The sequence below is a fragment of the Rhinichthys klamathensis genome, unplaced genomic scaffold (genome assembly GCF_029890125.1).
Source record: "Rhinichthys klamathensis goyatoka isolate OS25496 unplaced genomic scaffold, OSU_Roscu_1.1 h1tg000001l_1, whole genome shotgun sequence".
NCBI lineage: Eukaryota > Metazoa > Chordata > Actinopteri > Cypriniformes > Leuciscidae > Rhinichthys > Rhinichthys klamathensis.
The window spans coordinates 3,585,543-3,608,698 of NW_026606555.1; the positions used below are offsets into that span (position 1 = coordinate 3,585,543).

The window sequence follows — 23,156 nt, forward strand, 5'->3', positions numbered from 1 at the left end:
AGATACTGTCCACTATACTAACGAGGACTGGTGGTTACTGCAGTGTCCCTGAGCGGTACGGCACCGTATGCTCAACCGTTGAGAAGTCAAGAATACTGGACATGCGGTCATCTGGTGATGGGGCAGATTCTTATTACATTTGCTCCTTCCTCTAATGGAAATGGCTGTATTATTGTTTTAACAAAAAAGACAAAAAGCTGGGTGGGAGGAGCGTGCACCAGACATTACCCTTGCTGAGCATGGTGGCATGTGTGTGGTAGCACATTGTCCCAACGTCTCATGGTTAAAGCTCGAGTTTCTCTTCATTCACGCATAAATCTTTCGCCTTTTACTAAAGATTTCCGTGGAGGGGAACATTTGCGAGTTACTGGTATTTTTGGATGCTCTGCTCACAGCAGAGCTACATGCGTTTGTTCAAAAACAGAGGACTTTTGGCGGCTTGCTCCGCAGAACTGCAGCAGGTTGGGCCAGCGTTCGAGAGTGGCCCAACGGTTCGGCCGTTTTGTCCATGTCTGGAGCTGGGTGGTCGTCAAACCATCACCACTTTCCCAGTTCACAACTTCAAATCTTGGGTCAGCAGCATGATTGTAAGGTTTACCAATCACAAAAGGGTAGTGGTGGGAGCAACAAAGCCTTTCAAAGCTTTCAACTGATTGCTTTGCAAATTGATTAACTGTTTTGACGCATTCGGAAGGCCACACTGGTGACGCATTCGGAAGGCCCCTGCTGGTCAGACTGGAAATGCAACAGTGGAAATGCCACAAAAACTCAGGCCAAACATGCATAAAACAACCTTTTACAAACCCATTGCAAGCGCTTTCTTGAAGGTAAAATCTTTCAAATGGAATTAGCTAACCACCCTCAGGTGAGTCTTGAACGGCAGGTTGGCTTTATCAGCAGTTTCAACGGCAGAGCTTGAGCTCATACAAGGTGTCTGGCCGTGATAAAGAAGAAGCCTCCCCGTCGGGGAATCGAACCCCGGTCTTCCGCGTGACAGGCGGAGATACTGTCCACTATACTAACGAGGACTGGTGGTTACTGCAGTGTCCCTGAGCGGTACGGCACCGTATGCTCAACCGTTGAGAAGTCAAGAATACTGGACATGCGGTCATCTGGTGATGGGGCAGATTCTTATTACATTTGCTCCTTCCTCTAATGGAAATGGCTGTATTATTGTTTTAACAAAAAAGACAAAAAGCTGGGTGGGAGGAGCGTGCACCAGACATTACCCTTGCTGAGCATGGTGGCATGTGTGTGGTAGCACATTGTCCCAACGTCTCATGGTTAAAGCTCGAGTTTCTCTTCATTCACGCATAAATCTTTCGCCTTTTACTAAAGATTTCCGTGGAGGGGAACATTTGCGAGTTACTGGTATTTTTGGATGCTCTGCTCACAGCAGAGCTACATGCGTTTGTTCAAAAACAGAGGACTTTTGGCGGCTTGCTCCGCAGAACTGCAGCAGGTTGGGCCAGCGTTCGAGAGTGGCCCAACGGTTCGGCCGTTTTGTCCATGTCTGGAGCTGGGTGGTCGTCAAACCATCACCACTTTCCCAGTTCACAACTTCAAATCTTGGGTCAGCAGCATGATTGTAAGGTTTACCAATCACAAAAGGGTAGTGGTGGGAGCAACAAAGCCTTTCAAAGCTTTCAACTGATTGCTTTGCAAATTGATTAACTGTTTTGACGCATTCGGAAGGCCACACTGGTGACGCATTCGGAAGGCCCCTGCTGGTCAGACTGGAAATGCAACAGTGGAAATGCCACAAAAACTCAGGCCAAACATGCATAAAACAACCTTTTACAAACCCATTGCAAGCGCTTTCTTGAAGGTAAAATCTTTCAAATGGAATTAGCTAACCACCCTCAGGTGAGTCTTGAACGGCAGGTTGGCTTTATCAGCAGTTTCAACGGCAGAGCTTGAGCTCATACAAGGTGTCTGGCCGTGATAAAGAAGAAGCCTCCCCGTCGGGGAATCGAACCCCGGTCTTCCGCGTGACAGGCGGAGATACTGTCCACTATACTAACGAGGACTGGTGGTTACTGCAGTGTCCCTGAGTGGTACGGCACCGTATGCTCAACCGTTGAGAAGTCAAGAATACTGGACATGCGGTCATCTGGTGATGGGGCAGATTCTTATTACATTTGCTCCTTCCTCTAATGGAAATGGCTGTATTATTGTTTTAACAAAAAAGACAAAAAGCTGGGTGGGAGGAGCGTGCACCAGACATTACCCTTGCTGAGCATGGTGGCATGTGTGTGGTAGCACATTGTCCCAACGTCTCATGGTTACAGCTCGAGTTTCTCTTCATTCACGCATAAATCTTTCGCCTTTTACTAAAGATTTCCGTGGAGGGGAACATTTGCGAGTTACTGGTATTTTTGGATGCTCTGCTCACAGCAGAGCTACATGCGTTTGTTCAAAAACAGAGGACTTTTGGCGGCTTGCTCCGCAGAACTGCAGCAGGTTGGGCCAGCGTTCGAGAGTGGCCCAACGGTTCGGCCGTTTTGTCCATGTCTGGAGCTGGGTGGTCGTCAAACCATCACCACTTTCCCAGCTCACAACTTCAAATCTTGGGTCAGCAGCATGATTGTAAGGTTTACCAATCACAAAAGGGTAGTGGTGGGAGCAACAAAGCCTTTTAAAGCTTTTAACTGATTGCTTTGCAAATTGATTAACTGTTTTGACGCATTCGGAAGGCCACACTGGTGACGCATTCGGAAGGCCCCTGCTGGTCAGACTGGAAATGCAACAGTGGAAATGCCACAAAAACTCAGGCCAAACATGCATAAAACAACCTTTTACAAACCCATTGCAAGCGCTTTCTTGAAGGTAAAATCTTTCAAATGGAATTAGCTAACCACCCTCAGGTGAGTCTTGAACGGCAGGTTGGCTTTATCAGCAGTTTCAACGGCAGAGCTTGAGCTCATACAAGGTGTCTGGCCGTGATAAAGAAGAAGCCTCCCCGTCGGGGAATCGAACCCCGGTCTTCCGCGTGACAGGCGGAGATACTGTCCACTATACTAACGAGGACTGGTGGTTACTGCAGTGTCCCTGAGCGGTACGGCACCGTATGCTCAACCGTTGAGAAGTCAAGAATACTGGACATGCGGTCATCTGGTGATGGGGCAGATTCTTATTACATTTGCTCCTTCCTCTAATGGAAATGGCTGTATTATTGTTTTAACAAAAAAGACAAAAAGCTGGGTGGGAGGAGCGTGCACCAGACATTACCCTTGCTGAGCATGGTGGCATGTGTGTGGTAGCACATTGTCCCAACGTCTCATGGTTAAAGCTCGAGTTTCTCTTCATTCACGCATAAATCTTTCGCCTTTTACTAAAGATTTCCGTGGAGGGGAACATTTGCGAGTTACTGGTATTTTTGGATGCTCTGCTCACAGCAGAGCTACATGCGTTTGTTCAAAAACAGAGGACTTTTGGCGGCTTGCTCCGCAGAACTGCAGCAGGTTGGGCCAGCGTTCGAGAGTGGCCCAACGGTTCGGCCGTTTTGTCCATGTCTGGAGCTGGGTGGTCGTCAAACCATCACCACTTTCCCAGTTCACAACTTCAAATCTTGGGTCAGCAGCATGATTGTAAGGTTTACCAATCACAAAAGGGTAGTGGTGGGAGCAACAAAGCCTTTTAAAGCTTTTAACTGATTGCTTTGCAAATTGATTAACTGTTTTGACGCATTCGGAAGGCCACACTGGTGACGCATTCGGAAGGCCCCTGCTGGTCAGACTGGAAATGCAACAGTGGAAATGCCACAAAAACTCAGGCCAAACATGCATAAAACAACCTTTTACAAACCCATTGCAAGCGCTTTCTTGAAGGTAAAATCTTTCAAATGGAATTAGCTAACCACCCTCAGGTGAGTCTTGAATGGCAGGTTGGCTTTATCAGCAGTTTCAACGGCAGAGCTTGAGCTCATACAAGGTGTCTGGCCGTGATAAAGAAGAAGCCTCCCCGTCGGGGAATCGAACCCCGGTCTTGCGCGTGACAGGCGGAGATACTGTCCACTATACTAACGAGGACTGGTGGTTACTGCAGTGTCCCTGAGCGGTACGGCACCGTATGCTCAACCGTTGAGAAGTCAAGAATACTGGACATGCGGTCATCTGGTGATGGGGCAGATTCTTATTACATTTGCTCCTTCCTCTAATGGAAATGGCTGTATTATTGTTTTAACAAAAAAGACAAAAAGCTGGGTGGGAGGAGCGTGCACCAGACATTACCCTTGCTGAGCATGGTGGCATGTGTGTGGTAGCACATTGTCCCAACGTCTCATGGTTAAAGCTCGAGTTTCTCTTCATTCACGCATAAATCTTTCGCCTTTTACTAAAGATTTCCGTGGAGGGGAACATTTGCGAGTTACTGGTATTTTTGGATGCTCTGCTCACAGCAGAGCTACATGCGTTTGTTCAAAAACAGAGGACTTTTGGCGGCTTGCTCCGCAGAACTGCAGCAGGTTGGGCCAGCGTTCGAGAGTGGCCCAACGGTTCGGCCGTTTTGTCCATGTCTGGAGCTGGGTGGTCGTCAAACCATCACCACTTTCCCAGTTCACAACTTCAAATCTTGGGTCAGCAGCATGATTGTAAGGTTTACCAATCACAAAAGGGTAGTGGTGGGAGCAACAAAGCCTTTCAAAGCTTTCAACTGATTGCTTTGCAAATTGATTAACTGTTTTGACGCATTCGGAAGGCCACACTGGTGACGCATTCGGAAGGCCCCTGCTGGTCAGACTGGAAATGCAACAGTGGAAATGCCACAAAAACTCAGGCCAAACATGCATAAAACAACCTTTTACAAACCCATTGCAAGCGCTTTCTTGAAGGTAAAATCTTTCAAATGGAATTAGCTATTAGCAGGTGAGTCTTGAACGGCAGGTTGGCTTTATCAGCAGTTTCAACGGCAGAGCTTGAGCTCATACAAGGTGTCTGGCCGTGATAAAGAAGAAGCCTCCCCGTCGGGGAATCGAACCCCGGTCTTCCGCGTGACAGGCGGAGATACTGTCCACTATACTAACGAGGACTGGTGGTTACTGCAGTGTCCCTGAGCGGTACGGCACCGTATGCTCAACCGTTGAGAAGTCAAGAATACTGGACATGCGGTCATCTGGTGATGGGGCAGATTCTTATTACATTTGCTCCTTCCTCTAATGGAAATGGCTGTATTATTGTTTTAACAAAAAAGACAAAAAGCTGGGTGGGAGGAGCGTGCACCAGACATTACCCTTGCTGAGCATGGTGGCATGTGTGTGGTAGCACATTGTCCCAACGTCTCATGGTTACAGCTCGAGTTTCTCTTCATTCACGCATAAATCTTTCGCCTTTTACTAAAGATTTCCGTGGAGGGGAACATTTGCGAGTTACTGGTATTTTTGGATGCTCTGCTCACAGCAGAGCTACATGCGTTTGTTCAAAAACAGAGGACTTTTGGCGGCTTGCTCCGCAGAACTGCAGCAGGTTGGGCCAGCGTTCGAGAGTGGCCCAACGGTTCGGCCGTTTTGTCCATGTCTGGAGCTGGGTGGTCGTCAAACCATCACCACTTTCCCAGTTCACAACTTCAAATCTTGGGTCAGCAGCATGATTGTAAGGTTTACCAATCACAAAAGGGTAGTGGTGGGAGCAACAAAGCCTTTTAAAGCTTTTAACTGATTGCTTTGCAAATTGATTAACTGTTTTGACGCATTCGGAAGGCCACACTGGTGACGCATTCGGAAGGCCCCTGCTGGTCAGACTGGAAATGCAACAGTGGAAATGCCACAAAAACTCAGGCCAAACATGCATAAAACAACCTTTTACAAACCCATTGCAAGCGCTTTCTTGAAGGTAAAATCTTTCAAATGGAATTAGCTAACCACCCTCAGGTGAGTCTTGAACGGCAGGTTGGCTTTATCAGCAGTTTCAACGGCAGAGCTTGAGCTCATACAAGGTGTCTGGCCGTGATAAAGAAGAAGCCTCCCCGTCGGGGAATCGAACCCCGGTCTTCCGCGTGACAGGCGGAGATACTGTCCACTATACTAACGAGGACTGGTGGTTACTGCAGTGTCCCTGAGCGGTACGGCACCGTATGCTCAACCGTTGAGAAGTCAAGAATACTGGACATGCGGTCATCTGGTGATGGGGCAGATTCTTATTACATTTGCTCCTTCCTCTAATGGAAATGGCTGTATTATTGTTTTAACAAAAAAGACAAAAAGCTGGGTGGGAGGAGCGTGCACCAGACATTACCCTTGCTGAGCATGGTGGCATGTGTGTGGTAGCACATTGTCCCAACGTCTCATGGTTAAAGCTCGAGTTTCTCTTCATTCACGCATAAATCTTTCGCCTTTTACTAAAGATTTCCGTGGAGGGGAACATTTGCGAGTTACTGGTATTTTTGGATGCTCTGCTCACAGCAGAGCTACATGCGTTTGTTCAAAAACAGAGGACTTTTGGCGGCTTGCTCCGCAGAACTGCAGCAGGTTGGGCCAGCGTTCGAGAGTGGCCCAACGGTTCGGCCGTTTTGTCCATGTCTGGAGCTGGGTGGTCGTCAAACCATCACCACTTTCCCAGTTCACAACTTCAAATCTTGGGTCAGCAGCATGATTGTAAGGTTTACCAATCACAAAAGGGTAGTGGTGGGAGCAACAAAGCCTTTCAAAGCTTTCAACTGATTGCTTTGCAAATTGATTAACTGTTTTGACGCATTCGGAAGGCCACACTGGTGACGCATTCGGAAGGCCCCTGCTGGTCAGACTGGAAATGCAACAGTGGAAATGCCACAAAAACTCAGGCCAAACATGCATAAAACAACCTTTTACAAACCCATTGCAAGCGCTTTCTTGAAGGTAAAATCTTTCAAATGGAATTAGCTAACCACCCTCAGGTGAGTCTTGAACGGCAGGTTGGCTTTATCAGCAGTTTCAACGGCAGAGCTTGAGCTCATACAAGGTGTCTGGCCGTGATAAAGAAGAAGCCTCCCCGTCGGGGAATCGAACCCCGGTCTTCCGCGTGACAGGCGGAGATACTGTCCACTATACTAACGAGGACTGGTGGTTACTGCAGTGTCCCTGAGCGGTACGGCACCGTATGCTCAACCGTTGAGAAGTCAAGAATACTGGACATGCGGTCATCTGGTGATGGGGCAGATTCTTATTACATTTGCTCCTTCCTCTAATGGAAATGGCTGTATTATTGTTTTAACAAAAAAGACAAAAAGCTGGGTGGGAGGAGCGTGCACCAGACATTACCCTTGCTGAGCATGGTGGCATGTGTGTGGTAGCACATTGTCCCAACGTCTCATGGTTAAAGCTCGAGTTTCTCTTCATTCACGCATAAATCTTTCGCCTTTTACTAAAGATTTCCGTGGAGGGGAACATTTGCGAGTTACTGGTATTTTTGGATGCTCTGCTCACAGCAGAGCTACATGCGTTTGTTCAAAAACAGAGGACTTTTGGCGGCTTGCTCCGCAGAACTGCAGCAGGTTGGGCCAGCGTTCGAGAGTGGCCCAACGGTTCGGCCGTTTTGTCCATGTCTGGAGCTGGGTGGTCGTCAAACCATCACCACTTTCCCAGTTCACAACTTCAAATCTTGGGTCAGCAGCATGATTGTAAGGTTTACCAATCACAAAAGGGTAGTGGTGGGAGCAACAAAGCCTTTCAAAGCTTTCAACTGATTGCTTTGCAAATTGATTAACTGTTTTGACGCATTCGGAAGGCCACACTGGTGACGCATTCGGAAGGCCCCTGCTGGTCAGACTGGAAATGCAACAGTGGAAATGCCACAAAAACTCAGGCCAAACATGCATAAAACAACCTTTTACAAACCCATTGCAAGCGCTTTCTTGAAGGTAAAATCTTTCAAATGGAATTAGCTAACCACCCTCAGGTGAGTCTTGAACGGCAGGTTGGCTTTATCAGCAGTTTCAACGGCAGAGCTTGAGCTCATACAAGGTGTCTGGCCGTGATAAAGAAGAAGCCTCCCCGTCGGGGAATCGAACCCCGGTCTTCCGCGTGACAGGCGGAGATACTGTCCACTATACTAACGAGGACTGGTGGTTACTGCAGTGTCCCTGAGTGGTACGGCACCGTATGCTCAACCGTTGAGAAGTCAAGAATACTGGACATGCGGTCATCTGGTGATGGGGCAGATTCTTATTACATTTGCTCCTTCCTCTAATGGAAATGGCTGTATTATTGTTTTAACAAAAAAGACAAAAAGCTGGGTGGGAGGAGCGTGCACCAGACATTACCCTTGCTGAGCATGGTGGCATGTGTGTGGTAGCACATTGTCCCAACGTCTCATGGTTACAGCTCGAGTTTCTCTTCATTCACGCATAAATCTTTCGCCTTTTACTAAAGATTTCCGTGGAGGGGAACATTTGCGAGTTACTGGTATTTTTGGATGCTCTGCTCACAGCAGAGCTACATGCGTTTGTTCAAAAACAGAGGACTTTTGGCGGCTTGCTCCGCAGAACTGCAGCAGGTTGGGCCAGCGTTCGAGAGTGGCCCAACGGTTCGGCCGTTTTGTCCATGTCTGGAGCTGGGTGGTCGTCAAACCATCACCACTTTCCCAGCTCACAACTTCAAATCTTGGGTCAGCAGCATGATTGTAAGGTTTACCAATCACAAAAGGGTAGTGGTGGGAGCAACAAAGCCTTTTAAAGCTTTTAACTGATTGCTTTGCAAATTGATTAACTGTTTTGACGCATTCGGAAGGCCACACTGGTGACGCATTCGGAAGGCCCCTGCTGGTCAGACTGGAAATGCAACAGTGGAAATGCCACAAAAACTCAGGCCAAACATGCATAAAACAACCTTTTACAAACCCATTGCAAGCGCTTTCTTGAAGGTAAAATCTTTCAAATGGAATTAGCTAACCACCCTCAGGTGAGTCTTGAACGGCAGGTTGGCTTTATCAGCAGTTTCAACGGCAGAGCTTGAGCTCATACAAGGTGTCTGGCCGTGATAAAGAAGAAGCCTCCCCGTCGGGGAATCGAACCCCGGTCTTCCGCGTGACAGGCGGAGATACTGTCCACTATACTAACGAGGACTGGTGGTTACTGCAGTGTCCCTGAGCGGTACGGCACCGTATGCTCAACCGTTGAGAAGTCAAGAATACTGGACATGCGGTCATCTGGTGATGGGGCAGATTCTTATTACATTTGCTCCTTCCTCTAATGGAAATGGCTGTATTATTGTTTTAACAAAAAAGACAAAAAGCTGGGTGGGAGGAGCGTGCACCAGACATTACCCTTGCTGAGCATGGTGGCATGTGTGTGGTAGCACATTGTCCCAACGTCTCATGGTTAAAGCTCGAGTTTCTCTTCATTCACGCATAAATCTTTCGCCTTTTACTAAAGATTTCCGTGGAGGGGAACATTTGCGAGTTACTGGTATTTTTGGATGCTCTGCTCACAGCAGAGCTACATGCGTTTGTTCAAAAACAGAGGACTTTTGGCGGCTTGCTCCGCAGAACTGCAGCAGGTTGGGCCAGCGTTCGAGAGTGGCCCAACGGTTCGGCCGTTTTGTCCATGTCTGGAGCTGGGTGGTCGTCAAACCATCACCACTTTCCCAGTTCACAACTTCAAATCTTGGGTCAGCAGCATGATTGTAAGGTTTACCAATCACAAAAGGGTAGTGGTGGGAGCAACAAAGCCTTTTAAAGCTTTTAACTGATTGCTTTGCAAATTGATTAACTGTTTTGACGCATTCGGAAGGCCACACTGGTGACGCATTCGGAAGGCCCCTGCTGGTCAGACTGGAAATGCAACAGTGGAAATGCCACAAAAACTCAGGCCAAACATGCATAAAACAACCTTTTACAAACCCATTGCAAGCGCTTTCTTGAAGGTAAAATCTTTCAAATGGAATTAGCTAACCACCCTCAGGTGAGTCTTGAATGGCAGGTTGGCTTTATCAGCAGTTTCAACGGCAGAGCTTGAGCTCATACAAGGTGTCTGGCCGTGATAAAGAAGAAGCCTCCCCGTCGGGGAATCGAACCCCGGTCTTGCGCGTGACAGGCGGAGATACTGTCCACTATACTAACGAGGACTGGTGGTTACTGCAGTGTCCCTGAGCGGTACGGCACCGTATGCTCAACCGTTGAGAAGTCAAGAATACTGGACATGCGGTCATCTGGTGATGGGGCAGATTCTTATTACATTTGCTCCTTCCTCTAATGGAAATGGCTGTATTATTGTTTTAACAAAAAAGACAAAAAGCTGGGTGGGAGGAGCGTGCACCAGACATTACCCTTGCTGAGCATGGTGGCATGTGTGTGGTAGCACATTGTCCCAACGTCTCATGGTTAAAGCTCGAGTTTCTCTTCATTCACGCATAAATCTTTCGCCTTTTACTAAAGATTTCCGTGGAGGGGAACATTTGCGAGTTACTGGTATTTTTGGATGCTCTGCTCACAGCAGAGCTACATGCGTTTGTTCAAAAACAGAGGACTTTTGGCGGCTTGCTCCGCAGAACTGCAGCAGGTTGGGCCAGCGTTCGAGAGTGGCCCAACGGTTCGGCCGTTTTGTCCATGTCTGGAGCTGGGTGGTCGTCAAACCATCACCACTTTCCCAGTTCACAACTTCAAATCTTGGGTCAGCAGCATGATTGTAAGGTTTACCAATCACAAAAGGGTAGTGGTGGGAGCAACAAAGCCTTTTAAAGCTTTTAACTGATTGCTTTGCAAATTGATTAACTGTTTTGACGCATTCGGAAGGCCACACTGGTGACGCATTCGGAAGGCCCCTGCTGGTCAGACTGGAAATGCAACAGTGGAAATGCCACAAAAACTCAGGCCAAACATGCATAAAACAACCTTTTACAAACCCATTGCAAGCGCTTTCTTGAAGGTAAAATCTTTCAAATGGAATTAGCTAACCACCCTCAGGTGAGTCTTGAACGGCAGGTTGGCTTTATCAGCAGTTTCAACGGCAGAGCTTGAGCTCATACAAGGTGTCTGGCCGTGATAAAGAAGAAGCCTCCCCGTCGGGGAATCGAACCCCGGTCTTACGAGTGACAGGCGGAGATACTGTCCACTATACTAACGAGGACTGGTGGTTACTGCAGTGTCCCTGAGCGGTACGGCACTGTATGCTCAACCGTTGAGAAGTCAAGAATACTGGACATGCGGTCATCTGGTGATGGGGCAGATTCTTATTACATTTGCTCCTTCCTCTAATGGAAATGGCTGTATTATTGTTTTAACAAAAAAGACAAAAAGCTGGGTGGGAGGAGCGTGCACCAGACATTACCCTTGCTGAGCATGGTGGCATGTGTGTGGTAGCACATTGTCCCAACGTCTCATGGTTAAAGCTCGAGTTTCTCTTCATTCACGCATAAATCTTTCGCCTTTTACTAAAGATTTCCGTGGAGGGGAACATTTGCGAGTTACTGGTATTTTTGGATGCTCTGCTCACAGCAGAGCTACATGCGTTTGTTCAAAAACAGAGGACTTTTGGCGGCTTGCTCCGCAGAACTGCAGCAGGTTGGGCCAGCGTTCGAGAGTGGCCCAACGGTTCGGCCGTTTTGTCCATGTCTGGAGCTGGGTGGTCGTCAAACCATCACCACTTTCCCAGTTTACAACTTCAAATCTTGGGTCAGCAGCATGATTGTAAGGTTTACCAATCACAAAAGGGTAGTGGTGGGAGCAACAAAGCCTTTTAAAGCTTTTAACTGATTGCTTTGCAAATTGATTAACTGTTTTGACGCATTCGGAAGGCCACACTGGTGACGCATTCGGAAGGCCCCTGCTGGTCAGACTGGAAATGCAACAGTGGAAATGCCACAAAAACTCAGGCCAAACATGCATAAAACAACCTTTTACAAACCCATTGCAAGCGCTTTCTTGAAGGTAAAATCTTTCAAATGGAATTAGCTAACCACCCTCAGGTGAGTCTTGAACGGCAGGTTGGCTTTATCAGCAGTTTCAACGGCAGAGCTTGAGCTCATACAAGGTGTCTGGCCGTGATAAAGAAGAAGCCTCCCCGTCGGGGAATCGAACCCCGGTCTTCCGCGTGACAGGCGGAGATACTGTCCACTATACTAACGAGGACTGGTGGTTACTGCAGTGTCCCTGAGCGGTACGGCACCGTATGCTCAACCGTTGAGAAGTCAAGAATACTGGACATGCGGTCATCTGGTGATGGGGCAGATTCTTATTACATTTGCTCCTTCCTCTAATGGAAATGGCTGTATTATTGTTTTAACAAAAAAGACAAAAAGCTGGGTGGGAGGAGCGTGCACCAGACATTACCCTTGCTGAGCATGGTGGCATGTGTGTGGTAGCACATTGTCCCAACGTCTCATGGTTAAAGCTCGAGTTTCTCTTCATTCACGCATAAATCTTTCGCCTTTTACTAAAGATTTCCGTGGAGGGGAACATTTGCGAGTTACTGGTATTTTTGGATGCTCTGCTCACAGCAGAGCTACATGCGTTTGTTCAAAAACAGAGGACTTTTGGCGGCTTGCTCCGCAGAACTGCAGCAGGTTGGGCCAGCGTTCGAGAGTGGCCCAACGGTTCGGCCGTTTTGTCCATGTCTGGAGCTGGGTGGTCGTCAAACAATCACCACTTTCCCAGTTCACAACTTCAAATCTTGGGTCAGCAGCATGATTGTAAGGTTTACCAATCACAAAAGGGTAGTGGTGGGAGCAACAAAGCCTTTTAAAGCTTTTAACTGATTGCTTTGCAAATTGATTAACTGTTTTGACGCATTCGGAAGGCCACACTGGTGACGCATTCGGAAGGCCCCTGCTGGTCAGACTGGAAATGCAACAGTGGAAATGCCACAAAAACTCAGGCCAAACATGCATAAAACAACCTTTTACAAACCCATTGCAAGCGCTTTCTTGAAGGTAAAATCTTTCAAATGGAATTAGCTAACCACCCTCAGGTGAGTCTTGAACGGCAGGTTGGCTTTATCAGCAGTTTCAACGGCAGAGCTTGAGCTCATACAAGGTGTCTGGCCGTGATAAAGAAGAAGCCTCCCCGTCGGGGAATCGAACCCCGGTCTTCCGCGTGACAGGCGGAGATACTGTCCACTATACTAACGAGGACTGGTGGTTACTGCAGTGTCCTTGAGCGGTACGGCACCGTATGCTCAACCGTTGAGAAGTCAAGAATACTGGACATGCGGTCATCTGGTGATGGGGCAGATTCTTATTACATTTGCTCCTTCCTCTAATGGAAATGGCTGTATTATTGTTTTAACAAAAAAGACAAAAAGCTGGGTGGGAGGAGCGTGCACCAGACATTACCCTTGCTGAGCATGGTGGCATGTGTGTGGTAGCACATTGTCCCAACGTCTCATGGTTAAAGCTCGAGTTTCTCTTCATTCACGCATAAATCTTTCGCCTTTTACTAAAGATTTCCGTGGAGGGGAACATTTGCGAGTTACTGGTATTTTTGGATGCTCTGCTCACAGCAGAGCTACATGCGTTTGTTCAAAAACAGAGGACTTTTGGCGGCTTGCTCCGCAGAACTGCAGCAGGTTGGGCCAGCGTTCGAGAGTGGCCCAACGGTTCGGCCGTTTTGTCCATGTCTGGAGCTGGGTGGTCGTCAAACAATCACCACTTTCCCAGTTCACAACTTCAAATCTTGGGTCAGCAGCATGATTGTAAGGTTTACCAATCACAAAAGGGTAGTGGTGGGAGCAACAAAGCCTTTTAAAGCTTTTAACTGATTGCTTTGCAAATTGATTAACTGTTTTGACGCATTCGGAAGGCCACACTGGTGACGCATTCGGAAGGCCCCTGCTGGTCAGACTGGAAATGCAACAGTGGAAATGCCACAAAAACTCAGGCCAAACATGCATAAAACAACCTTTTACAAACCCATTGCAAGCGCTTTCTTGAAGGTAAAATCTTTCAAATGGAATTAGCTAACCACCCTCAGGTGAGTCTTGAACGGCAGGTTGGCTTTATCAGCAGTTTCAACGGCAGAGCTTGAGCTCATACAAGGTGTCTGGCCGTGATAAAGAAGAAGCCTCCCCGTCGGGGAATCGAACCCCGGTCTTCCGCGTGACAGGCGGAGATACTGTCCACTATACTAACGAGGACTGGTGGTTACTGCAGTGTCCCTGAGCGGTACGGCACCGTATGCTCAACCGTTGAGAAGTCAAGAATACTGGACATGCGGTCATCTGGTGATGGGGCAGATTCTTATTACATTTGCTCCTTCCTCTAATGGAAATGGCTGTATTATTGTTTTAACAAAAAAGACAAAAAGCTGGGTGGGAGGAGCGTGCACCAGACATTACCCTTGCTGAGCATGGTGGCATGTGTGTGGTAGCACATTGTCCCAACGTCTCATGGTTAAAGCTCGAGTTTCTCTTCATTCACGCATAAATCTTTCGCCTTTTACTAAAGATTTCCGTGGAGGGGAACATTTGCGAGTTACTGGTATTTTTGGATGCTCTGCTCACAGCAGAGCTACATGCGTTTGTTCAAAAACAGAGGACTTTTGGCGGCTTGCTCCGCAGAACTGCAGCAGGTTGGGCCAGCGTTCGAGAGTGGCCCAACGGTTCGGCCGTTTTGTCCATGTCTGGAGCTGGGTGGTCGTCAAACCATCACCACTTTCCCAGTTCACAACTTCAAATCTTGGGTCAGCAGCATGATTGTAAGGTTTACCAATCACAAAATGGTAGTGGTGGGAGCAACAAAGCCTTTCAAAGCTTTCAACTGATTGCTTTGCAAATTGATTAACTGTTTTGACGCATTCGGAAGGCCACACTGGTGACGCATTCGGAAGGCCCCTGCTGGTCAGACTGGAAATGCAACAGTGGAAATGCCACAAAAACTCAGGCCAAACATGCATAAAACAACCTTTTACAAACCCATTGCAAGCGCTTTCTTGAAGGTAAAATCTTTCAAATGGAATTAGCTAACCACCCTCAGGTGAGTCTTGAACGGCAGGTTGGCTTTATCAGCAGTTTCAACGGCAGAGCTTGAGCTCATACAAGGTGTCTGGCCGTGATAAAGAAGAAGCCTCCCCGTCGGGGAATCGAACCCCGGTCTTCCGCATGACAGGCGGAGATACTGTCCACTATACTAACGAGGACTGGTGGTTACTGCAGTGTCCCTGAGCGGTACGGCACCGTATGCTCAACCGTTGAGAAGTCAAGAATACTGGACATGCGGTCATCTGGTGATGGGGCAGATTCTTATTACATTTGCTCCTTCCTCTAATGGAAATGGCTGTATTATTGTTTTAACAAAAAAGACAAAAAGCTGGGTGGGAGGAGCGTGCACCAGACATTACCCTTGCTGAGCATGGTGGCATGTGTGTGGTAGCACATTGTCCCAACGTCTCATGGTTACAGCTCGAGTTTCTCTTCATTCACGCATAAATCTTTCGCCTTTTACTAAAGATTTCCGTGGAGGGGAACATTTGCGAGTTACTGGTATTTTTGGATGCTCTGCTCACAGCAGAGCTACATGCGTTTGTTCAAAAACAGAGGACTTTTGGCGGCTTGCTCCGCAGAACTGCAGCAGGTTGGGCCAGCGTTCGAGAGTGGCCCAACGGTTCGGCTGTTTTGTCCATGTCTGGAGCTGGGTGGTCGTCAAACCATCACCACTTTCCCAGTTCACAACTTCAAATCTTGGGTCAGCAGCATGATTGTAAGGTTTACCAATCACAAAAGGGTAGTGGTGGGAGCAACAAAGCCTTTTAAAGCTTTTAACTGATTGCTTTGCAAATTGATTAACTGTTTTGACGCATTCGGAAGGCCACACTGGTGACGCATTCGGAAGGCCCCTGCTGGTCAGACTGGAAATGCAACAGTGGAAATGCCACAAAAACTCAGGCCAAACATGCATAAAACAACCTTTTACAAACCCATTGCAAGCGCTTTCTTGAAGGTAAAATCTTTCAAATGGAATTAGCTAACCACCCTCAGGTGAGTCTTGAACGGCAGGTTGGCTTTATCAGCAGTTTCAACGGCAGAGCTTGAGCTCATACAAGGTGTCTGGCTGTGATAAAGAAGAAGCCTCCCCGTCGGGGAATCGAACCCCGGTCTTCCGCGTGACAGGCGGAGATACTGTCCACTATACTAACGAGGACTGGTGGTTACTGCAGTGTCCCTGAGCGGTACGGCACCGTATGCTCAACCGTTGAGAAGTCAAGAATACTGGACATGCGGTCATCTGGTGATGGGGCAGATTCTTATTACATTTGCTCCTTCCTCTAATGGAAATGGCTGTATTATTGTTTTAACAAAAAAGACAAAAAGCTGGGTGGGAGGAGCGTGCACCAGACATTACCCTTGCTGAGCATGGTGGCATGTGTGTGGTAGCACATTGTCCCAACGTCTCATGGTTACAGCTCGAGTTTCTCTTCATTCACGCATAAATCTTTCGCCTTTTACTAAAGATTTCCGTGGAGGGGAACATTTGCGAGTTACTGGTATTTTTGGATGCTCTGCTCACAGCAGAGCTACATGCGTTTGTTCAAAAACAGAGGACTTTTGGCGGCTTGCTCCGCAGAACTGCAGCAGGTTGGGCCAGCGTTCGAGAGTGGCCCAACGGTTCGGCCGTTTTGTCCATGTCTGGAGCTGGGTGGTCGTCAAACCATCACCACTTTCCCAGTTCACAACTTCAAATCTTGGGTCAGCAGCATGATTGTAAGGTTTACCAATCACAAAAGGGTAGTGGTGGGAGCAACAAAGCCTTTCAAAGCTTTCAACTGATTGCTTTGCAAATTGATTAACTGTTTTGACGCATTCGGAAGGCCACACTGGTGACGCATTCGGAAGGCCCCTGCTGGTCAGACTGGAAATGCAACAGTGGAAATGCCACAAAAACTCAGGCCAAACATGCATAAAACAACCTTTTACAAACCCATTGCAAGCGCTTTCTTGAAGGTAAAATCTTTCAAATGGAATTAGCTAACCACCCTCAGGTGAGTCTTGAACGGCAGGTTGGCTTTATCAGCAGTTTCAACGGCAGAGCTTGAGCTCATACAAGGTGTCTGGCCGTGATAAAGAAGAAGCCTCCCCGTCGGGGAACCGAACCCCGGTCTTCCGCGTGAGAGGCGGAGATACTGTCCACTATACTAACGAGGACTGGTGGTTACAGCAGTGTCCCTGAGCGGTACGGCACCGTATGCTCAACCGTTGAGAAGTCAAGAATACTGGACATGCGGTCATCTGGTGATGGGGCAGATTCTTATTACATTTGCTCCTTCCTCTAATGGAAATGGCTGTATTATTGTTTTAACAAAAAAGACAAAAAGCTGGGTGGGAGGAGCGTGCACCAGACATTACCCTTGCTGAGCATGGTGGCATGTGTGTGGTAGCACATTGTCCCAACGTCTCATGGTTACAGCTCGAGTTTCTCTTCATTCACGCATAAATCTTTCGCCTTTTACTAAAGATTTCCGTGGAGGGGAACATTTGCGAGTTACTGGTATTTTTGGATGCTCTGCTCACAGCAGAGCTACATGCGTTTGTTCAAAAACAGAGGACTTTTGGCGGCTTGCTCCGCAGAACTGCAGCAGGTTGGGCCAGCGTTCGAGAGTGGCCCAACGGTTCGGCCGTTTTGTCCATGTCTGGAGCTGGGTGGTCGTCAAACCATCACCACTTTCCCAGTTCACAACTTCAAATCTTGGGTCAGCAGCATGATTGTAAGGTTTACCAATCACAAAAGGGTAGTGGTGGGAGCAACAAAGCCTTTCAAAGCTTTCAACTGATTGCTTTGCAAATTGATTAACTGTTTTGACGCATTCGGAAGGCCACACTGGTGACGCATTCGGAAGGCCCCTGCTGGTCAGACTGGAAATGCAACAGTGGAAATGCCACAAAAACTCAGGCCAAACATGCATAAAACAACCTTTTACAAACCCATTGCAAGCGCTTTCTTGAAGGTAAAATCTTTCAAATGGAATTAGCTAACCACCCTCAGGTGAGTCTTGAATGGCAGGTTGGCTTTATCAGCAGTTTCAACGGCAGAGCTTGAGCTCATACAAGGTGTCTGGCCGTGATAAAGAAGAAGCCTCCCCGTCGGGGAATCGAACCCCGGTCTTGCGCGTGACAGGCGGAGATACTGTCCACTATACTAACGAGGACTGGTGGTTACTGCAGTGTCCCTGAGCGGTACGGCACCGTATGCTCAACCGTTGAGAAGTCAAGAATACTGGACATGCGGTCATCTGGTGATGGGGCAGATTCTTATTACATTTGCTCCTTCCTCTAATGGAAATGGCTGTATTATTGTTTTAACAAAAAAGACAAAAAGCTGGGTGGGAGGAGCGTGCACCAGACATTACCCTTGCTGAGCATGGTGGCATGTGTGTGGTAGCACATTGTCCCAACGTCTCATGGTTAAAGCTCGAGTTTCTCTTCATTCACGCATAAATCTTTCGCCTTTTACTAAAGATTTCCGTGGAGGGGAACATTTGCGAGTTACTGGTATTTTTGGATGCTCTGCTCACAGCAGAGCTACATGCGTTTGTTCAAAAACAGAGGACTTTTGGCGGCTTGCTCCGCAGAACTGCAGCAGGTTGGGCCAGCGTTCGAGAGTGGCCCAACGGTTCGGCCGTTTTGTCCATGTCTGGAGCTGGGTGGTCGTCAAACCATCACCACTTTCCCAGTTCACAACTTCAAATCTTGGGTCAGCAGCATGATTGTAAGGTTTACCAATCACAAAAGGGTAGTGGTGGGAGCAACAAAGCCTTTTAAAGCTTTTAACTGATTGCTTTGCAAATTGATTAACTGTTTTGACGCATTCGGAAGGCCACACTGGTGACGCATTCGGAAGGCCCCTGCTGGTCAGACTGGAAATGCAACAGTGGAAATGCCACAAAAACTCAGGCCAAACATGCATAAAACAACCTTTTACAAACCCATTGCAAGCGCTTTCTTGAAGGTAAAATCTTTCAAATGGAATTAGCTAACCACCCTCAGGTGAGTCTTGAACGGCAGGTTGGCTTTATCAGCAGTTTCAACGGCAGAGCTTGAGCTCATACAAGGTGTCTGGCCGTGATAAAGAAGAAGCCTCCCCGTCGGGGAATCGAACCCCGGTCTTACGAGTGACAGGCGGAGATACTGTCCACTATACTAACGAGGACTGGTGGTTACTGCAGTGTCCCTGAGCGGTACGGCACTGTATGCTCAACCGTTGAGAAGTCAAGAATACTGGACATGCGGTCATCTGGTGATGGGGCAGATTCTTATTACATTTGCTCCTTCCTCTAATGGAAATGGCTGTATTATTGTTTTAACAAAAAAGACAAAAAGCTGGGTGGGAGGAGCGTGCACCAGACATTACCCTTGCTGAGCATGGTGGCATGTGTGTGGTAGCACATTGTCCCAACGTCTCATGGTTAAAGCTCGAGTTTCTCTTCATTCACGCATAAATCTTTCGCCTTTTACTAAAGATTTCCGTGGAGGGGAACATTTGCGAGTTACTGGTATTTTTGGATGCTCTGCTCACAGCAGAGCTACATGCGTTTGTTCAAAAACAGAGGACTTTTGGCGGCTTGCTCCGCAGAACTGCAGCAGGTTGGGCCAGCGTTCGAGAGTGGCCCAACGGTTCGGCCGTTTTGTCCATGTCTGGAGCTGGGTGGTCGTCAAACCATCACCACTTTCCCAGTTTACAACTTCAAATCTTGGGTCAGCAGCATGATTGTAAGGTTTACCAATCACAAAAGGGTAGTGGTGGGAGCAACAAAGCCTTTTAAAGCTTTTAACTGATTGCTTTGCAAATTGATTAACTGTTTTGACGCATTCGGAAGGCCACACTGGTGACGCATTCGGAAGGCCCCTGCTGGTCAGACTGGAAATGCAACAGTGGAAATGCCACAAAAACTCAGGCCAAACATGCATAAAACAACCTTTTACAAACCCATTGCAAGCGCTTTCTTGAAGGTAAAATCTTTCAAATGGAATTAGCTAACCACCCTCAGGTGAGTCTTGAACGGCAGGTTGGCTTTATCAGCAGTTTCAACGGCAGAGCTTGAGCTCATACAAGGTGTCTGGCCGTGATAAAGAAGAAGCCTCCCCGTCGGGGAATCGAACCCCGGTCTTCCGCGTGACAGGCGGAGATACTGTCCACTATACTAACGAGGACTGGTGGTTACTGCAGTGTCCCTGAGCGGTACGGCACCGTATGCTCAACCGTTGAGAAGTCAAGAATACTGGACATGCGGTCATCTGGTGATGGGGCAGATTCTTATTACATTTGCTCCTTCCTCTAATGGAAATGGCTGTATTATTGTTTTAACAAAAAAGACAAAAAGCTGGGTGGGAGGAGCGTGCACCAGACATTACCCTTGCTGAGCATGGTGGCATGTGTGTGGTAGCACATTGTCCCAACGTCTCATGGTTAAAGCTCGAGTTTCTCTTCATTCACGCATAAATCTTTCGCCTTTTACTAAAGATTTCCGTGGAGGGGAACATTTGCGAGTTACTGGTATTTTTGGATGCTCTGCTCACAGCAGAGCTACATGCGTTTGTTCAAAAACAGAGGACTTTTGGCGGCTTGCTCCGCAGAACTGCAGCAGGTTGGGCCAGCGTTCGAGAGTGGCCCAACGGTTCGGCCGTTTTGTCCATGTCTGGAGCTGGGTGGTCGTCAAACAATCACCACTTTCCCAGTTCACAACTTCAAATCTTGGGTCAGCAGCATGATTGTAAGGTTTACCAATCACAAAAGGGTAGTGGTGGGAGCAACAAAGCCTTTTAAAGCTTTTAACTGATTGCTTTGCAAATTGATTAACTGTTTTGACGCATTCGGAAGGCCACACTGGTGACGCATTCGGAAGGCCCCTGCTGGTCAGACTGGAAATGCAACAGTGGAAATGCCACAAAAACTCAGGCCAAACATGCATAAAACAACCTTTTACAAACCCATTGCAAGCGCTTTCTTGAAGGTAAAATCTTTCAAATGGAATTAGCTAACCACCCTCAGGTGAGTCTTGAACGGCAGGTTGGCTTTATCAGCAGTTTCAACGGCAGAGCTTGAGCTCATACAAGGTGTCTGGCCGTGATAAAGAAGAAGCCTCCCCGTCGGGGAATCGAACCCCGGTCTTCCGCGTGACAGGCGGAGATACTGTCCACTATACTAACGAGGACTGGTGGTTACTGCAGTGTCCCTGAGCGGTACGGCACCGTATGCTCAACCGTTGAGAAGTCAAGAATACTGGACATGCGGTCATCTGGTGATGGGGCAGATTCTTATTACATTTGCTCCTTCCTCTAATGGAAATGGCTGTATTATTGTTTTAACAAAAAAGACAAAAAGCTGGGTGGGAGGAGCGTGCACCAGACATTACCCTTGCTGAGCATGGTGGCATGTGTGTGGTAGCACATTGTCCCAACGTCTCATGGTTAAAGCTCGAGTTTCTCTTCATTCACGCATAAATCTTTCGCCTTTTACTAAAGATTTCCGTGGAGGGGAACATTTGCGAGTTACTGGTATTTTTGGATGCTCTGCTCACAGCAGAGCTACATGCGTTTGTTCAAAAACAGAGGACTTTTGGCGGCTTGCTCCGCAGAACTGCAGCAGGTTGGGCCAGCGTTCGAGAGTGGCCCAACGGTTCGGCCGTTTTGTCCATGTCTGGAGCTGGGTGGTCGTCAAACCATCACCACTTTCCCAGTTCACAACTTCAAATCTTGGGTCAGCAGCATGATTGTAAGGTTTACCAATCACAAAATGGTAGTGGTGGGAGCAACAAAGCCTTTCAAAGCTTTCAACTGATTGCTTTGCAAATTGATTAACTGTTTTGACGCATTCGGAAGGCCACACTGGTGACGCATTCGGAAGGCCCCTGCTGGTCAGACTGGAAATGCAACAGTGGAAATGCCACAAAAACTCAGGCCAAACATGCATAAAACAACCTTTTACAAACCCATTGCAAGCGCTTTCTTGAAGGTAAAATCTTTCAAATGGAATTAGCTAACCACCCTCAGGTGAGTCTTGAACGGCAGGTTGGCTTTATCAGCAGTTTCAACGGCAGAGCTTGAGCTCATACAAGGTGTCTGGCCGTGATAAAGAAGAAGCCTCCCCGTCGGGGAATCGAACCCCGGTCTTCCGCATGACAGGCGGAGATACTGTCCACTATACTAACGAGGACTGGTGGTTACTGCAGTGTCCCTGAGCGGTACGGCACCGTATGCTCAACCGTTGAGAAGTCAAGAATACTGGACATGCGGTCATCTGGTGATGGGGCAGATTCTTATTACATTTGCTCCTTCCTCTAATGGAAATGGCTGTATTATTGTTTTAACAAAAAAGACAAAAAGCTGGGTGGGAGGAGCGTGCACCAGACATTACCCTTGCTGAGCATGGTGGCATGTGTGTGGTAGCACATTGTCCCAACGTCTCATGGTTACAGCTCGAGTTTCTCTTCATTCACGCATAAATCTTTCGCCTTTTACTAAAGATTTCCGTGGAGGGGAACATTTGCGAGTTACTGGTATTTTTGGATGCTCTGCTCACAGCAGAGCTACATGCGTTTGTTCAAAAACAGAGGACTTTTGGCGGCTTGCTCCGCAGAACTGCAGCAGGTTGGGCCAGCGTTCGAGAGTGGCCCAACGGTTCGGCTGTTTTGTCCATGTCTGGAGCTGGGTGGTCGTCAAACCATCACCACTTTCCCAGTTCACAACTTCAAATCTTGGGTCAGCAGCATGATTGTAAGGTTTACCAATCACAAAAGGGTAGTGGTGGGAGCAACAAAGCCTTTTAAAGCTTTTAACTGATTGCTTTGCAAATTGATTAACTGTTTTGACGCATTCGGAAGGCCACACTGGTGACGCATTCGGAAGGCCCCTGCTGGTCAGACTGGAAATGCAACAGTGGAAATGCCACAAAAACTCAGGCCAAACATGCATAAAACAACCTTTTACAAACCCATTGCAAGCGCTTTCTTGAAGGTAAAATCTTTCAAATGGAATTAGCTAACCACCCTCAGGTGAGTCTTGAACGGCAGGTTGGCTTTATCAGCAGTTTCAACGGCAGAGCTTGAGCTCATACAAGGTGTCTGGCTGTGATAAAGAAGAAGCCTCCCCGTCGGGGAATCGAACCCCGGTCTTCCGCGTGACAGGCGGAGATACTGTCCACTATACTAACGAGGACTGGTGGTTACTGCAGTGTCCCTGAGCGGTACGGCACCGTATGCTCAACCGTTGAGAAGTCAAGAATACTGGACATGCGGTCATCTGGTGATGGGGCAGATTCTTATTAC

At 47.9% G+C, this 23,156-nt stretch overlaps 23 non-coding genes across 23 annotated transcripts; all 23 read left to right on the forward strand.

Moving 5' to 3' along the window:
* The first annotated feature begins 286 nt into the window (after window positions 1-286).
* Window positions 287-402, forward strand: LOC130097316 (U5 spliceosomal RNA). The gene has a single exon (XR_008808293.1). It is a non-coding gene; the product is annotated as a U5 spliceosomal RNA (small nuclear RNA).
* An 885-nt stretch (window positions 403-1,287) lies between these two features.
* Window positions 1,288-1,403, forward strand: LOC130097374 (U5 spliceosomal RNA). The gene has a single exon (XR_008808299.1). It is a non-coding gene; the product is annotated as a U5 spliceosomal RNA (small nuclear RNA).
* Window positions 1,404-2,289: 886 nt separating this feature from the next.
* Window positions 2,290-2,404, forward strand: LOC130075537 (U5 spliceosomal RNA). Its single transcript, XR_008805536.1, has one exon. It is a non-coding gene; the product is annotated as a U5 spliceosomal RNA (small nuclear RNA).
* An 885-nt stretch (window positions 2,405-3,289) lies between these two features.
* On the forward strand, window positions 3,290-3,405 carry LOC130097423 (U5 spliceosomal RNA). Its single transcript, XR_008808305.1, has one exon. It is a non-coding gene; the product is annotated as a U5 spliceosomal RNA (small nuclear RNA).
* An 885-nt stretch (window positions 3,406-4,290) lies between these two features.
* On the forward strand, window positions 4,291-4,406 carry LOC130097475 (U5 spliceosomal RNA). The gene has a single exon (XR_008808308.1). It is a non-coding gene; the product is annotated as a U5 spliceosomal RNA (small nuclear RNA).
* Window positions 4,407-5,288: 882 nt separating this feature from the next.
* Window positions 5,289-5,403, forward strand: LOC130075567 (U5 spliceosomal RNA). The gene has a single exon (XR_008805546.1). It is a non-coding gene; the product is annotated as a U5 spliceosomal RNA (small nuclear RNA).
* An 885-nt stretch (window positions 5,404-6,288) lies between these two features.
* LOC130097533 (U5 spliceosomal RNA) lies at window positions 6,289-6,404 on the forward strand. Its single transcript, XR_008808316.1, has one exon. It is a non-coding gene; the product is annotated as a U5 spliceosomal RNA (small nuclear RNA).
* Window positions 6,405-7,289: 885 nt separating this feature from the next.
* Window positions 7,290-7,405, forward strand: LOC130097580 (U5 spliceosomal RNA). Its single transcript, XR_008808320.1, has one exon. It is a non-coding gene; the product is annotated as a U5 spliceosomal RNA (small nuclear RNA).
* Window positions 7,406-8,291: 886 nt separating this feature from the next.
* LOC130075610 (U5 spliceosomal RNA) lies at window positions 8,292-8,406 on the forward strand. The gene has a single exon (XR_008805554.1). It is a non-coding gene; the product is annotated as a U5 spliceosomal RNA (small nuclear RNA).
* Window positions 8,407-9,291: 885 nt separating this feature from the next.
* LOC130097637 (U5 spliceosomal RNA) lies at window positions 9,292-9,407 on the forward strand. Its single transcript, XR_008808327.1, has one exon. It is a non-coding gene; the product is annotated as a U5 spliceosomal RNA (small nuclear RNA).
* An 885-nt stretch (window positions 9,408-10,292) lies between these two features.
* Window positions 10,293-10,408, forward strand: LOC130097693 (U5 spliceosomal RNA). The gene has a single exon (XR_008808331.1). It is a non-coding gene; the product is annotated as a U5 spliceosomal RNA (small nuclear RNA).
* Window positions 10,409-11,293: 885 nt separating this feature from the next.
* LOC130097750 (U5 spliceosomal RNA) lies at window positions 11,294-11,409 on the forward strand. The gene has a single exon (XR_008808346.1). It is a non-coding gene; the product is annotated as a U5 spliceosomal RNA (small nuclear RNA).
* Window positions 11,410-12,294: 885 nt separating this feature from the next.
* Window positions 12,295-12,410, forward strand: LOC130097852 (U5 spliceosomal RNA). Its single transcript, XR_008808347.1, has one exon. It is a non-coding gene; the product is annotated as a U5 spliceosomal RNA (small nuclear RNA).
* An 885-nt stretch (window positions 12,411-13,295) lies between these two features.
* Window positions 13,296-13,411, forward strand: LOC130098056 (U5 spliceosomal RNA). The gene has a single exon (XR_008808349.1). It is a non-coding gene; the product is annotated as a U5 spliceosomal RNA (small nuclear RNA).
* Window positions 13,412-14,296: 885 nt separating this feature from the next.
* LOC130098157 (U5 spliceosomal RNA) lies at window positions 14,297-14,412 on the forward strand. The gene has a single exon (XR_008808350.1). It is a non-coding gene; the product is annotated as a U5 spliceosomal RNA (small nuclear RNA).
* An 886-nt stretch (window positions 14,413-15,298) lies between these two features.
* On the forward strand, window positions 15,299-15,413 carry LOC130075657 (U5 spliceosomal RNA). Its single transcript, XR_008805563.1, has one exon. It is a non-coding gene; the product is annotated as a U5 spliceosomal RNA (small nuclear RNA).
* Window positions 15,414-16,299: 886 nt separating this feature from the next.
* On the forward strand, window positions 16,300-16,414 carry LOC130075713 (U5 spliceosomal RNA). Its single transcript, XR_008805571.1, has one exon. It is a non-coding gene; the product is annotated as a U5 spliceosomal RNA (small nuclear RNA).
* An 886-nt stretch (window positions 16,415-17,300) lies between these two features.
* On the forward strand, window positions 17,301-17,415 carry LOC130075775 (U5 spliceosomal RNA). Its single transcript, XR_008805579.1, has one exon. It is a non-coding gene; the product is annotated as a U5 spliceosomal RNA (small nuclear RNA).
* Window positions 17,416-18,300: 885 nt separating this feature from the next.
* On the forward strand, window positions 18,301-18,416 carry LOC130098258 (U5 spliceosomal RNA). The gene has a single exon (XR_008808351.1). It is a non-coding gene; the product is annotated as a U5 spliceosomal RNA (small nuclear RNA).
* Window positions 18,417-19,301: 885 nt separating this feature from the next.
* LOC130098362 (U5 spliceosomal RNA) lies at window positions 19,302-19,417 on the forward strand. The gene has a single exon (XR_008808352.1). It is a non-coding gene; the product is annotated as a U5 spliceosomal RNA (small nuclear RNA).
* An 885-nt stretch (window positions 19,418-20,302) lies between these two features.
* LOC130098469 (U5 spliceosomal RNA) lies at window positions 20,303-20,418 on the forward strand. The gene has a single exon (XR_008808355.1). It is a non-coding gene; the product is annotated as a U5 spliceosomal RNA (small nuclear RNA).
* An 885-nt stretch (window positions 20,419-21,303) lies between these two features.
* LOC130098574 (U5 spliceosomal RNA) lies at window positions 21,304-21,419 on the forward strand. Its single transcript, XR_008808356.1, has one exon. It is a non-coding gene; the product is annotated as a U5 spliceosomal RNA (small nuclear RNA).
* Window positions 21,420-22,305: 886 nt separating this feature from the next.
* On the forward strand, window positions 22,306-22,420 carry LOC130075838 (U5 spliceosomal RNA). The gene has a single exon (XR_008805584.1). It is a non-coding gene; the product is annotated as a U5 spliceosomal RNA (small nuclear RNA).
* The last annotated feature ends 736 nt before the right edge of the window (window positions 22,421-23,156 follow it).